At 37.9% G+C, this 16,922-nt stretch overlaps 1 protein-coding gene across 1 annotated transcript in view; it reads right to left on the reverse strand.

The window, feature by feature from the left end:
* Positions 1-16,922, reverse strand: part of LOC5577734 (histone demethylase UTY) — a 266,969-nt gene that overhangs the window by 163,964 nt on the left and 86,083 nt on the right. The window lies entirely within an intron of this gene.

Here is a 16,922-nt window from a genome sequence, read left to right on the forward strand (position 1 = left end):
TCAATAACCAGTAAAAAGCAAAACCGATCCCTCCAGGGTCATCGAATTGTATGAAATAACGATACGCGTAAAAAAAAAAAAAATCTCCGGCGACAAAAACACGCGCAAAACCGTGAGCAAAATCTATCTGACGACGCAAAACCGAACTATCCTGCTTGGGCTTTACGAAGCACTACCCAGCAAGACGCTCCAAAACAGGAAAAAAAATCTCCGGCGACGAAACAATGCGCGAAACCGTGAGCCAAATCTATCGGACGACGCAAAACCGAACTGTCCTGCTTGGGCTTCACAAAGCACTACCCAGCAAGACACTCCAAAACAGGAAAAAAAAATCTCCGGCGACGAAAACATGCGCGAAACCGTGAGCCAAATCTATCGGACGACGCAAAACCGAACTGTCCTCCTAGTTATGTTCAATGTGCTATAATACTATATCACATTGAGTTATGTTATGTTCTGATACTTTAAAAATAAAAATGAAAAATCAAAATATTATGAAAAATATTTATACATTAGTTCACACTAATTTGAACAAAAAAAAAACATTGTAGCTATAATTATTTGGAGGAAATTATTCTACATAATCACATAAGTTATACTGAAGTATTGTAGGATTATTACTAACGATGTTTTCGAAAAACACCCGTAGTTTAAAAATATTAGTTACATTTATTTTTATTTGACAAACTGAAATCTTATTCTATTTATGCATGTATTTGTATCATCTGTCTAGAACAAATTATATGGTCAAATAAGGTACGATAATATGTTTTTAATTAAAAAGTTTGTATATTTTGCTCTTTTGCAACGCAGCTTTGAAAAACCATGGAAAGTTTTTTTTGAATTTTGCAATATTCATTATTTTATATTTTCTTATACCAGAAAGATTAAAATAAATTTTAGGTGGATTATTTCAAATTTTATATAGTCAATTCAACAAATTTAAGCTAGTAATGAAACAAAGAAAAAACAAAACAATATTTGCGAGTATTTAAACTTATTCAAATTATCGTTAGCAGTCTGCCAATAAATGAGAATAATACTTGATCCACTTACCCCACCCCATTAAAAAGTGGGGGTAAGTGTACCATGTCCAATATATCTGTATTTATTTATAAAAATCACATATTTTTCATTGTGATTAACTCAATTAGAACTGAAATGTTCACCATGCGTTGAAAAAACTAGTAGAATTTGATTTAAGGCAGAGATGCAATGGATGTTTGATTGACGGAAAACAATTTTGGAGTTAATTGATTTTTGCAGCCAACAAATTTGCTTGTGTTAGTGTACGTGTAGTACCAGTTTTGCATTAGTATCAGTGTGGGCGTAAGAACATAACCTGAAACGAAGCAATGGTGCGAAAACATTCAACATATTTAAGTATTTATGCTCAATATGGACAAATGATCCACTTACCCCACTGATACACTTCCCCCACTGTACCTTAGTTGTTTTACACCTCCGATTGAAAATGAAAAAAATTGAAATATCTGAACATCGATTGAAAAAGCTGGAAAAATTTCTGGGAGAATTTGTGAAAGAATCTTTTAAATGTTTTTTTTTTTGTAGAGTGATCGCTAGGTCATTGAACGTATTTCAGAAGAAAAATCACTCGTAGAATTCCTTGAAGCTTTTTTCTTCGAGGAATCAGAGAAGATAATCCGGAAGAATCTGTAAAATAGTCACGTAAGAGTCTCTGAAGGTTTTTCTGGAGCTTTTTAGAATTATGCATCTGCATACAGGAGGGACTTAAGATACCATTTTGGTTGAAAAGGAGACTTAGAGTTAGAAAGAGAGACTTCTAATGAAACAGTGACCAAGTTTTTAGAACAAGTCTTGCAATACAAAATACACCGTCTCTGAAAGTTACCAAATACATAAAGTAATTCAAACCGATAACAAATTGTTCATTTACAGGCTCGAGTAAAAGAAAAAATAAAAAAAAACTTGATAATTTGAGAATAGAAGCACATGAGTGTAGCATAAACGTTTTTTGAACCACCCTTGAACTAGGGTTCGTTTTTGCTTCAAATCTCTCATTCGATTCTAGATCAAATTATTGGAGTCTTCCAAAAATTAGTGCTCATTTGGATGAAAAATGATTCTGTACAAGCTCTTCAAAGTTTGTATGGATAGTACTATGGGGCAAGCAAACAATTCATTCAATCGATCATAGCCTATGTGCTCTTCAGGGTTAGAGCAATACTGATATTGTTAGATACATTTGTCATCTACAATTTTGCCGAACACAGTTTTCAAATTGAACGTCTCAGTAAGTAGTTATTGGTTTGCTGCATCTGACACGAAAAACACGCACAAATTATGGCTACTATGTTTCACTGCATATATTCAGTGATGCCTGTAGAGCAGCTCAATTATTACAGTCAAAAATTTTAAATCAATAACTAATTACTGAGGCGATCGATTTGAAAACGGTCGTAGCTGACGAATGAACCTAATAGTATCAGTATTGGTTTAAACTTCAAGAGCACATAAGCAAACACTATGACCAATTGAATGAATTGCTTGCTTTTTCATAGTTACTCCCATACAAATTCTTAATGGCTTGTGCGATCTCAGTTTTCATCCAAATGAGCTCAAATAAAAAGTGTGGACCATAAATGATTTTTTAGTGCACATTACATTTTAAGGTACTACAAATTTCTAGGAGCTAATTGTATTGATTGAAACTGTGTGTCAAATCGATAATTGTTTATTGATTTATTGATTTTCTTTTTGGTTTGCTTTTTTTTTGTTACGCTTGAAGTTTTTCGTTACGCAAACCAGCGGTGTAAAGTAAGTAGATGAATAGTAGCCAATTTGTATAAATTGAATGGATTTAGATTAATAAACTTGTCTGCTAAAAAAAGTCGAATAAAACATCCTTCAGAAGTAAACTTTTAGTAATTTAGCCGAATAAGCTATTTTTCATCTATCAATGTTATTTGGAACATTAAATTCTTAGGTTTATGGACTTCGATTCCGTTCGATATATCTTAAAAATATATTCAAGCGGGCAGGTTAGATGATTTAATAATTTTCATAAGAAGTTTTTCTTTAAAAGACAAGAAAGTGTACATGAAAAAGTGTTTACTATATTATATTCTCCAACCGAAACACAATAATAGTTATTTATGCAACAAGATGCAAAATGATGATTTTTTCAGCACGAGTTGTACATTAATCCAACGAGGCTCGCCGAGTTGGATAAATACAACGAGTGCTGAAAAAATCGAGTTTTGCAACGAATTGCATACAACATTTTTTGCTATTACGAAAAATGCCGTTCTATTGAATTATTTTTAGTAGCACAATGCTATTTCAAGAGTATCCACATGGCCTTCCATGCAACGCATAGAATCAGTAGTTTTCAATCAGGTAGGCTGTGACACAGCAGCCTGGTCTTAATTATGACAGTCACAAATTTTCACGCTTCAATCAAGATTCTATCGATCTTATTTCGACGAGGGACCAGGCTAGACGCCGCACGCAATTTTCGACTTTTTTAAGTAATTTCTCATGTACCAAACTGCCTGCACAAACCGTAAAGAAGCGTGAAGTTAGGTTCTGGATATTTTTGAATTTACCCTACAGCAACCTTTACAAACACTAAGTGAACTGCTTCTAAATCAGAATGGCTCTCTGATCTTTTTATACTCGGATACCAATCGCCCAATAGTCGCAGAAGCATGCATGACCCATGACCATGGTCAAAAACTTGAGATACAGGCGTATGAAGAGACGAATAATTCCGAGCTGTTTAGTGGAATATGATGAGTATGGAGAGACGCAGATTTGGTGACACTCAGAACAGAACTGAAAAGTGCTACTTTTCAGCACCAAAATGAGTACTGAAAAGTAGCACTTTTCAGCATTGCTTTTGTTGTAAGGAAAAGTAGGCCGTTATGTTGTGCATTACCTTGATATAAAGTAGGCTTATATGCAACGTAATAGCAAAAACACATTTTCATCGAATAAATTTCAATTTTGAAAAGAAAAATTGCTTTTGATGTTTCGATCATGACGATGACGGACTCTTGAACGTTTATACATAAACTCTTCTAGCGCTTGTAGACATAGTATCACATGTCTGTCTTAATAATTCAAGTCATCCTTTAATCATTCACAGCTAGAAGGAGTGCTCCAGTTCCAATCAAGTGGTTCAACCAAAGTAGCAAACATCACATAATTTAAAATATTTGAAAAACGATTTGTAGCTGATAATAAATCATTGAGTGGTTTAGGGAAATATCTGTAAGTATTCTTTCTTTCTGGCGTTACGTCCCAACTGGGACAAAGCCTGTAAGTATATGAAAGCCAAATTTAATACTATACCATTAAATCCCAACTACAGTTTATATCCATTGGGCGGCATCCACAAATTACGTAACGCTCTAGGGGGAGGGGGGGAGTAGGCTCAAGCGTTACGACTCATACAAAATTTTTAAATTTTTCATACAAATAGCGTTACGGAGGGGGGAGAGGGGGTCAAAAATTTCCAATTTTAGCGTTACGTAATAAATGGACGCTGCCTTGACAGATATGCATATTTCGACCTCTTAAGATTTTTATGTTGAGAAGCGGTATAAGTAATATACTTATAGGGTAACTGGGGGTAAAACGCGCCCTCTAAGGAAGGAAGCGGTTTTAGCTATGAAGAACATTATTGTAAGCCTTTTTCTATTCATCATCTCATAGACAAACATGTTTTCTATCAAATGGTAGAAACAGCCATCTATTTTCTTTTTTTCTGGAGTGTTTAAATCAATTTTTATAAAATGCTTTCTTATCTGCATTTTTATTTTTTGCGGGGTAAAACGCGCCACCTGATCTCGGCGTTAGTCGCTCGCGCGCACGCATGCGCAATCATGCTTGCAAATACGTTGCATACATAAGGGCGTTTGATCAGATGTTATTGTTCGATTATAGTAACATGCCGATTCGAAAAATGTGCATTTGTAAGGTTCAAATTGGCACGTAACTACAGCTTGGCATTACATTTGCTGGAATTTGAATTCAAACGGCTGTTTTGGTGTTATGAAATAGGTGTGGCCGTTTTGCCCCACGAGTTGATTAAACTTTAAGTCCTTCAATACGCTTTTTAAGGATAAATTCAACACTTTTTTTGCATGGAATACAAACTATGGGAGTGCACAAGTCAATTCTCGGTGATAGTTTCAAAAGTTTTGTTATTTATCGGCCTGAAAAATGGCCTAGAAAATAACACAAAATTACAACGAAAACAGCAAAAAACGTTTTTTTTTAGTTTTTCACGATTTTTGCCAGGAAAACACTTAAAAATACATATATAGAGAAACATTTTAATACATTTTCCATTATCTCTGATGAAAAACAGCATCCCAAAGCACGTCGTTCGTTCAAAACAAGGATGGCGCGTTTTACCCCAACGGCGCATTTTACACCCAGTTCCCCTACAATGGAATCAGTTCAAAGCACTCAAGCCTGCAAATAGACAAGTAATTATGGTAAGCTTTTACATATTATGTAGGTGAAAACCAATCAGAGATGCTTTTCGGTACTAAATACAACGTTAATGTAGGGTATAAAATCAATACATTGAACGAATGCTTTCAATCTGTTTATCAGGAAAAATAAGGAAGTTAAAATTTTAAGAAAATAGTTTTTCTATTATTCTTCCAAAAAATGAGATTTTAAGGATGTTGCCTCATTATTGCGAAATGATAAACTAGCATTAAAATTTTGGATTGTTCGCTGGTTTTTTTTTCGATAATTACGATAAATGAAGCACCGTGAAAGCGTTCACACAACCAACACAGCTCCGTTCACAGAACATACACCAATACCACCCCAGTAAGAACGAAATCCAGCCAGTCAACATTTGTACCTCTGCGCCGCCGTACCACCCACCCAGGCAGCCATTTCTCCATACCACAATCAAACTCCACCAGAAGCAGAACTTGTGACGACGACGATAGCTTATTACGGCATCAATGCACAACAAAAACATCCACACGCTCACTCCGACAACGACAACGACAACGACGACGATCGACGACGGGAAACCATTTGCGGTGGCTGGGAACGGTCCTGCATACTAGCAGCAGCGAGGTGGATAGCAGACATACACACACCCACCCGCCTGTCCACCCAGCCATCCATTCTACCACCCACCAGCAGCACCCGTCCGGAGCAGTGAACTAAGCCGAGGGGTGGACGAGGGGAACCGAAGCGAGCAGCAGTAGAACGAGTCTCGTGTTGCTAGCACTGTGCCTAGCGGTTCCTGCATCATAGCACTACCAGCACACAGTGGAACGAAATAAAGGGTTGATTACTCCAGAAAAGTTAGGATCTTTTTATGTTGATCAACTATATTGAACATATTTGATACTTTTGACTTCTTTTTGACTGTTAAATTTTGATATAAAATTTGTTTCAACCTAAAAACGGTTTTTGACCTTTTCCATGCTTACAGTGCCATTTGTGAACATGATGTGTCCTACAACATTTTATTTATTTCAAAAATACACCACTTTGCTGAATACACCAAAGTTATTAAACCACCTCATCGCAAGGTAATGAGTATATGGTATTTTTTATATTTTCGTCCATTTTTCGAGAACATTTTCGTCATTTATATTTTCGTCCATTCTTCGAGACATGCTTGTTATGAATCGGTTTTTTGGCAACCATAATTAGTATAATTCAATTAAATTCTTGAAAATTCGCTGCTGCTAATACGATTAAACTTGCGAGCTGGCGTAGATGCAGGGGTATATCCGGTCTACTGTGAGCCAGATTTAATGCAACATCAATTCCTGCCCGTTCCCTTCATTGGTCTGCAACCTGACGTAATAGATATTTTTTTAGTTTTGGACTACTTCGGGCCACTGTGCATCGCCGAGTTGGATGTCGTTCGTTGCGATATTGTCAGCTTCTTCACACGGAGACACTGCCGAGTGCTGAGGCTTGGTTTTCCTATGGGATGGTCGACGATTGCAAAGCTCTGAACCAGTAGATGCGAAGCTTAGGCGAGGGTTCAGGAATGTGCAAGGAGTGAATCCAGCACGCAGCTACTCCGTCAAAATAGTTTCTACAGATAATACCGAGCTGGACTTGGCGGGGAGATTCGATGGGTGGACGTGGCGGCTGGTGCAGGGATCTTTAGGTCGTGAGAAGAGATGCCATACATGAAAGCCAATACAATGATTGTTGGCTTAAAGTTGGCTTAAAACCGTCAGTTAAATTTCAGCGTAAAATCATGGTAATAAAAGGAATGCCAAATTTGTCGCGAATTTACATGACACATCGTGCAAAATTACATCAACATCATGTGAATTTATGCGAATTGTCGCGTAATCGATTAAAGTACATACTAGATTACACGATGTATAACGGAAAGTTACATGATGTTATTGTAATTTTACTCAATGTAACGTGTAAATTTGCGGCATATCTAGCGTTCCCTTCATGTGCATGATTTTACGCTGAAATTTCCATGGAAAACCATAACTCATTCAATTTGGTGGGAGAACATGTATTTACTTAACCGAAGGACATGCATGAATCCAATGCGCCAGGATACCAAGTTGGCACTGACAAAACGCACATTTCAAATCTGACACCACTGCTGATATTGTACCATCACATCTGAACAATGTTCTAAAATTTCTACGTGAGGATATAGGAAGGTACCGAGAGCGTAATGGAGACGACATGAGGAGGTATTCCTGCATACATAAATCACCTTTCCGCGCCGTGAGCGCGAATGCAAGTGCGGGCGAGCGCATCGCGTTCGTGTATGTTCAAAAGGATACGACACAACCAACAGATCGGTCAACGACAACGACGACTACGACGGGGAAGTGATAATATCCTCTCAGTCGCTGACACAAGGCATCAAGATAGCGCGCGGTTGGTAGCGGCCTGGTCCGGTAGCTGTACACATGACTGGTAGCGATCGGATAGCAAAATAATAGTGGCTTTATTGACTAAAATGATAAAAATAGTAACCAAATAGTGACTTCATAACTACAAACATTAATCTAAAAACATATGTTTAGAAACGAAAACACGGTTCTTACAATCAGGAGTATTCACAAATCTACATATTATGTTAAATTCAATAGGAAATAAATTTTAGCAAATTGAAATATTTTTAACAGTTAATTGATTTACACGTATCATTTCACCAAATCAAATAGTTATGAAATATCATCAAGGCCCTTTGTCCCTTTGCATAAGAAAGATATCAAAAATCTTGCAAGGTATAGGCTACAACTGCAAATCTCGGATTCCAGTCGGTGTAGAAGAGCTCCTCGAAATTCTAAATGCATCAACTCCGAATAAAAAAATACAATAAAAAATATTATTTGTCTTAAATGTCATTATTTTCTTAAAAAAGTGCCTTCAATTACTTTTGTTGCACACAACGTCTTTTTAGTGACCAGGTGGGAAACATTGACCAACTCACTAAAAACTGACACGCTACCAGCCCTGTTACACAATGAACCACCAGAACGGTGACCGAACCCGCCAGAAAAACGCGGGTGTTGCTGCGCGGGTGACGATGATACGATGGCAGGCAGGACGTAAAGCCATTGCACGACAACAACTGGATTAATGCCTTCGATGGGGGGAAAAACCAGCAGAAGCACCAGGCAGAGGCATCATGATTCCAGCTTTGGTAATTCTCAGTCAGCCAGCCGTGACGGAAAGGACCAAACAGGAGATGCTAAGCTTGCTGGCGAGGTTAGTAACCTTTGTTGCTCCTCTGCTGTGCAGTTTAGAGCACGTTTCTGGTTTAACAATTCGCAAAAAAAATTGAATCATTGCAATAGTAAGGATTTTGTTTGTATATTATAATCAAACGAACGAATTGAGAAACATTTATCTTGAAATGATGCCAAGGAATTCAAATCCTTATGTAGCTATGCATACAAACCGGAAGTATTTACGCTACACATTGTAAAAGAAATAATGATCATAAAATAACAACGCACGTGCTCGACAATTAGCTTTATCCCACTGACAGTGGGAGCGAGCACGTTGTTCTGCCCCCCACATTTGCTTCTATCGTGCGGAAAAACACATCCCAAGGAAAAGCGCGCGCACTTCGGTCGGAAAAGGGATTCGTGTAAAAACCAAACGATGCACTGTGGGAAAATATGGACCCAAAACGGCTACTGTTGTTTTTCTCGAATTAAAAGCAGTCTCTTCTATATTGATTAGGGAATCTTCAATTCAATAATGATGGCAATTCATCGACTTCAGCGAAGAAATGTAGAAAATGTAATTGAAATCATTTTTCCGTATCGATCGGCCGATTTTTTCCATACAAACTTCAAGCTCGTTTAGCTCTTCCTTAAAGTTGATAGATTTCACTCAAACTTTCACATTAGCTTCTGGGGGTCCATACGGACAATATTGGAAGCGAAACTTATGATTTTTACCGTTTGATTTTTCTTATATAAATATGAGTCACCTTGATGAAGCACACTTCGTTTAGTATCAAAGATTGTAGAAGCCCATTTTAGCCCACTTTGACCTAAAAATTGGATTTTAAAACATTGGGGAGCATATACAACTGATTGTGACAGTTCTAATCAGGGTTGTTAAATGTCATGAATATCACGTGACATTGACAATTGAATATTGCTAGAATCATCGCTCCCCTGGAAAATGTCATAGTTAAATGTTTTTTCCCGGTGACCTTTTCCTAATTACAATCGGATGGCTATATTTGCTGATGAGATATTGCGCATGGGAGAATACTATGAGCATTTTAGTTTTTTTTTTCCAAAATTTTGACATTTAACAGCACTGGTTCTAAAAATCTCTCCTTACGTAGAATCGTCTGCGGAATACAGTGGACATGTCAAACGGTCTCGGTAACTAAAAGAGCTCATTTGTTTCCATTTTTTTAATGTAGGATATTATGGGTAATGATGAAGCACATTTCATTTAGCTTCAATGACTAAAATAGCCGTTTTGCCCCATTTGATCCTAAAAGTTTGATTGTTTGATATTTTAGAGTTTTGTAAAGCGGATTACCTTGCTAGTGCGGGACCTACAACTTGCTAGTTTCTGTAATTTAGTGTTTTTTTTAACTTTTAGTAGAAGATGACCCTTAGGGGATGCCCTTTTCGAGCCCAACCAAGGGGTGTCGCCAAACATAGAGTAAAGCTATTTTAACTGACTTGCTGGACAGTTGTCACGTCTTTGTTATACATGTAACACCCACAGGCAGTCTTAATTTGAAATATCCTGATTTAAAATTCGCATAATGCGAAAGCTCCCTACTTTGATAAAATTTGATAACCTAATTGAGTGTAGCCGCCGAGATTGGCGGCGGACATCTACTTAGTAATGTTCGCAACCAGAAGCTCGATAGAACTGCAAAACCAAGATAAAGTTACTCTTGATCAGTGCTGGGAATGATAATAGTAGTAGGCTTGAATTTCGCGAAAATCACGTGGCTCTTCCCAGTACAGTAGTTCAAAAACGTGAATCTCATCAAGTAGCCTATGTTGGGTGCATGAATTTTCTAAAACTTTAGTGTCATTGAAGGCACTCAATGCGGGAAATGCAGCGGGAAATACCGTTTTATCTCAAATTCCGAACAGACTCAAATTCCGAACACCTTGTCGTAATTGTTATATTTAAAATGGATATAGTATAATAATATTAAGATATTCTGCATTGGGGTAATTTCCATATAGTAAGAATGATTGTAACGAGAATTTTATGCATTTACAGCGTCTACTTTTAAAATAGTAAGCATTTATAAAAAAGTGACAGCGCACAAGTTATGAAAAAGTGCACCTGCTAGCAATTTATGCTCAAACCGGCTTCGTTACTATTTCAGTTTTTTCAGTGTTTTTTCGCGATGTTGTTTGATTTGTTTTGTACTACAAGATAACTAAAGGTAAGAATTTTGGGCAAAATCCTACAAAAATCAATAAAATTTGTAGTGTTTGTAATATGAATCATGTTCTGAAGCTTGATTCAAATGTCGAACATAGTGTAAGAATCTTTATTTCAGGTGCTTGCATCGTGTGAAATGGAAGCTAAAAAAGAAAACATTCAACGAGCGTTGGAATCTGCAGCTGGCGGTACATCTCTCCGAGCGGCAGCTAAGATGTTCAACATCCGTGTAACAACGCTGTATGATCGGAAAAAAGCAGTCAATCGTAGAGATGCCGCTGGAAAACCCACTGTATTATCACCAAGTGAGGAGTTGGAGATTGTTGGCTGGTTGGAGGACATGGCCGCAGCAGGTCATCCGATATGCGAAGAGATCCTCAAAATCAATGTGGCCCAGTACGCTAAGCAGTTGGGAAAATCGGAAGCATTCCGATCTGGAATACCCTCACGTGGCTGGGTTTTGCGCTTTCTAAAAATGCATCCAACGATTTCGAAGCGAACTGCAAATCCCATTTCGAAAAGGCGGATTGTCGCGCCGGATGAAGTTCGTTTATGGTTCCAGGAAGTTGAGCGGTATCTCGCAAAGCACGATTACCGGACATTCTGAACCATCCTGACCGCATTTTCAATATGGATGAAAGTGCTTTTGAAATGGCCCCAAATCCTCGTAAGAAGAAAGTTTTTGCTAAACGAGGTATACGTATTGTTATATGATATATTATTCACCGGCTATTTAACATCTTTTTCTCTTTGTTGCAGGTACGAAAAACGTACAGTCCATTCAAGGAAATTCCAACCGTGAGTCATACACGGTACTGATGACTGGATCTGCTTCTGGAGTACTTGTGGCCCCTTTAGTTCTAATGCCGTACAAAGAAAGGCTGCCGCGAGATGTTTCCCAGGGTATCCCAAAAGGATGGGGTGTCGGGCGCACTGAGAGTGGTTGGATGAAGTCGGAAGCGTTTCTAGACTGCTTGAGGAACGTTTTCCATCCTTGGTTGCTCAAAAATAATGTGAAGCTTCCCGTCATTGTATTTGTCGATGGTCACCGTTCACATGCGACTTACGATACAGTTAATTTTTGTAAAAGTCATGGTATCATTTTGATCTGTTTGCCTCCGAATTCTACCCATTTCATCCAACCACTTGACGTTTCATTTTTTAAACCAATGAAAGCTGCTTGGGACACTGCTGCCCATAACTGCATATTTGTAACATTCGACAAAAGTAGGCATTGAGTAAATGGGATACCAAGTTTGCATTTTACTGCAGTATGGGAGGAAACCAAAATATCAAAAAATTATTAATAATTAAAAAGAGCTTATTTGAGGCTGAAATTTTGTACAACTCATATCGCATAATGGGTGAATCGTCAGAAAATAATTCTGATAGAAATTTCGTTGCTACTACATTATGAAGCTCATGTATAATTTCAATGTGACTGTTATGCGGTTACAATTGCCAATGTGACAAAACAACTTGGTATTTTTTTCGAATTTTCTAGAACAATCTCACAGATTTTAATAAGTTGATCGAAAGTATTTATCATTTGATGACTCTCCATGGTATTAACTCAAATTTGTCAAAAATGTCGAATGTGACTGTTATGCAGTTATGGGCAGACTGCACTGGTCAAGTGGCGATTCGACAACGGAGGAGCAATGATTTCAAAGCCGGACTTTGCTCCTCTTTTGAAACAAGCTATTGATTCGATGAACGGCATTGAACAAACATTGATCAATGGATTCAGAAAATGTGGCCTGCATCCGTGGAATTCCGAGGCCATTGATTATACATCTTTGGAAACTTTCGAAGACCAGCGGCGTAATCTCATTTGGACTGGGGAGCTTGAAGCATCGCATCTCTTTAATTTATGGAGAACAATCAAAGATGAAGTAGACGGGCCATCGGAGTACTTTGAAATAGATCCAGCATTAGTTGGCCTCGATATTACCCTTGATGGAGAAGGAAGCCCTGTTTTGAATGAATGTGCTCCTAATGATGTTGATTTTAAGAAAGACGGGAGTGGTTATCTGTTCATTTTTGTAGTAAGGAAATCAAATTGATATTTTCAGATCAACATGAAGATGCGAACTTTTTTGAGCATGAACGCCAGAACTGTGAAGTTATACAATTGGAGAATGACGAGCATATGTTTGAAGAGTTGGATTTTGAGCGTAATTGAAAGAAATTAAAATTAAATGTTTTTGTTATTAAAGTATACAATTCATTAATTAAAGGTGATCGCTCTGATACGGTAGAGAACATTTCTCTATTACTGGGCTGTTCCGCAGAAAAAGACAGAACTGAAGAGAGTAACTCAGAAGCTCAATCTTCTATAAAGAAAAAAAAACGATGCGCACCAGCAGTTGCGACAAGTGAGGCTTAGGAAGAGTTTTATAAAGAAGAACAAGAAATAACAAATAACAAATTCAACTTGCAAAACAAAAACGACAAGAAGAACGGAAACAAAAATCATTAGAAAATGAAGAACAGAAGAAAATAAAAGCCGCGTTGAGGGTACTGAAAGAACAGAAGAAGAAAGAAAGAGATGCAGTAAGAATTGAAAAAGCTAAAGAACGCCTGGAGAAAATGAAGAACAAAATGAAGAAACAAGCAAAAACTATAAATTAAGACAATGCAAAAACTATAGACAATTTAAACTTTACTGTAATTTCATCTCCACGATAACTGTTTCATTATTATTTCATTTACTATTGTAGTTATAATTCGACTTAAAAATATATGTATGATACACTGAGCGCAAAATAAACATATTTTTCTTCAATGCACTCAATGCAATGCATTGAAGAAAAATATGTTTATTTGCGCAATGCAAAATGTTAAACATTTTTAAAACCATTTTTGAGTGAAGGCTTTGATTTCAATTATTGTATTGTTGGTCTCCTCGATAGTTGAGCAAAAAAAAAAAAATGTCGGTGATTGTAGCACAGTCCTTCGCTACATATTTTAGCATGTGTCATCTTATTGGATCTCCAAATAGTCGAGCCAATTTTGCTGAATAATGGTGCGTCTGGTTGTTGGAATCCCAGCATAATCAAATTCAGTCTGTAACATAATTAAAAATTAAATCTTATTTAATGTGAGTGAGAAACAGCCATATTGAAAGAAGCAAAAGGATTTTTCCAAGAACAAGCCTATAATATTCGATTGATTTTCAACGACTCGTTTAAATAGGGTATTTTTCAAATGTTAATCGCATCAATGATTAAAATTGTACAGCATAAAATCAATTGTACAAATTATTATATTTTTTCATATATTCTGTAGTTTGTAGCTCAAATAAGCAAAATTATGCGTCATTCGATCACAATTAAAACAATAATAATAAAACAAATTTATTCAATTCACCATGTTCGGAATTTGAATCAAAACTGACTGATATAGTTTTCAATTTTGAGCCTTAATTGTTTGTTTTTAAATATTTTTTTCGTTGGTAACGTGAAAAATACACAAAAAGTCATCAATGAAGTGAATAACAGCCACACAAAATTGTGAAATTAATTAATACAGTAACACTTAATATGCAAAAGGGCTTAAGTGTTCGGAATTTGAGACAAAACGGTAGAATATTTTTCTACAGTAATTTTGGGTTGCCCTTAGCAACGGGTGTTTTGCAATTTTCAAGGCTTTTTGTCTACAGCAGCGATGATGGGCGTGAGTTTCACTGGCTTCGCTGACTATGATTGGCTTTGTTTGGCTACTGTAGAGTGAATTTCAGAATTTTTCCCAACCCTGCTCTTGATTATTGGCTTGGAGTGTTGGCTCAGATTTGTCCGTACAGGTTGATACCTTTTAGGAATGCTATCAAAGTTGACACGGTAGCCGCATCGTCTCCTAGGGCGCTGCAGATACTTCCCGAAATTTAGAAGGATCTCCGGGCTGATTCATATTGTGCACATATAAAGTTTTCGACAGAGTTCTGAGCGCCAAAAATAGAACACATCCGTCTCAAAGGACCGCGTCCATCCGTGTTATGTAAAACTCGCGTATTCCCGGTGCTCAAACGGGAGATGACTCGTTAATCGTGGAGAAAAGGACAATCGGCCCAGTTTTCGGTTGAGATCTTGATTTTCACGTTCTTGGAGGTTTTCGAGATCCATTTTTTGACGTCATCGAAAGGAACCGTTTCTTCGAAACGAGGAGAAGAATGGCCAGAACCGGCAATGGCTCCATTTTCGGATATCCCACAATGTCCGGGAATCCATGCATAGGTTGTGTTCGCCAAAGAATTTTCCAGTGTCCCCTGAATCCATGGATGTGTGGACCTTTCAGATTGCAAAGCAGAAACAACGCTTGCTGAATCTGTAAGGATTAATACTGGACGGTTGTATGGTATTGAGGCTAATGTGAAAATGGCAGCGTCAAAGGTGGTTTGTGTTGAATTGCTGTCCAAGAAATTTTCCCAGCTGTCACGCTTGGCATCTGCAATTATCCTTTTGCATTCCAGGTGTCGTCGACGATATAACTGAACTGCGCGTAGTGCTTTCCTCCTAGATTTGACTGCTTCCCTGGTGTCATTCGTTCACCAGTGTAGAGCCTTCTTGCCCGGTCGATTGCTTGTACGAGGTAAGGATGATTCCGCGGCATTGTGGATCACTTTGGCTAAATCGATCAAATTGGTGAGTGCATGATTTTGAGAAAGATCGCGAAAGCTTTGAGTGTATTCGTCCCAGTCTGCCTTCTCGTATATCTATCTGGGACGACGGGCCAAAGTCGGCGGGTAGGCGCAGGAGTCTATACGGATGGGATGGTGATCACTACCGTACATATCGGAGTCAACACCCCACTGAGAACGGTTGACGAAGGAACGACTTACTGCGGCCACGTTGATGGCTGAGGAGGTATGCCCGTTAAAGAAGGTATTTGCACCGTTGTTAAGGACCAGAAGGTAACGATATCTTTAATGATAATCACTCAAAGGGGCTTTTCCCTTTTTCTAAATTTGTTAGTTAAAATAGATAAATAAATAAACAATAAGGTCATGTTCCTCGAAAATATGTAGTAGGGCTATTCCTCTGGTATCGGAACGCTGCCAGTCCCAAATAAGGTGATAAGCCAATAAGAATGGTAGGTCCAAGGATTCGATTAATCCGCTCACGGAGGTTAGGAAGGATTCAACAAGGGAGATAGATGTCCAAAACGGAATACGCCTCAAACGCCCGTTGAGGCGTATTCCGACAACGGGTAGGTCCAAGTCGGGCCTGAGGACCTCAAAAAGGATGGACGTCAATACACCAAGGGCGACTGAGTGTCTCAAGTTACTTCCACGGGGCATAGTTCAACGATATTGGCCACGAAGCGAGAGGTTGAGTTACTCGACCGATACCCTATTCACTTCCTGCAGAGCTAAGCACCAGGGTGGAGTATCATAAACTAGAAGTTCGAGGTTTGTGAGGTTATTGTAGAAACCAATCATGTTCCTTTGAAGAAGAAATGTAATTGTTTTTGGTAGAGTCGGTGTGGGAAAGGAAGTCCGGGGAATCGATGAGCTTACGCTGGAGTTTGGAGACGTTTGCCGTAGAAAAGATCTGTCACCCAAGTAAAGATGCTGAGAAAGAGCTGCCATTGAAACATCGGTGGCAAAGTTGTGACTGCTGTGTCTAAATCAAGGGTACTCTGTATAAAATGTTGAGGTAGGGCTAAGATGGTGTCCAAGCAGGAAAATCCGGAAGGCCTGGTGGTTATACAGGTATGTTCCGTTTTTATCACGTTCCGATTTTGTCACGCTCCGTTTTTGTCACGTTCCGATTTCGTCAACAAATTATTCCGTTTTTATCAACACACAAAAAAAGATTATTTTTTATTTTCAAAATGTTTAGAATATAAACTAAATACTAATTTTGAAGCAATTTAAATGCTTTTCAAAAGCCTCATTGTTGAATTTTCGACATTATGTTAATGTTGAGCACCTACGATACATGGTAAGTGTCAAGTCATCTACGATTCAATAAGGTTTGACTCCTTCCTATCCACTAATCAATTTGAGTTTT

The sequence above is a fragment of the Aedes aegypti genome, chromosome 2 (genome assembly GCF_002204515.2).
Source record: "Aedes aegypti strain LVP_AGWG chromosome 2, AaegL5.0 Primary Assembly, whole genome shotgun sequence".
Classification (NCBI taxonomy): Eukaryota; Metazoa; Arthropoda; class Insecta; order Diptera; family Culicidae; genus Aedes; species Aedes aegypti.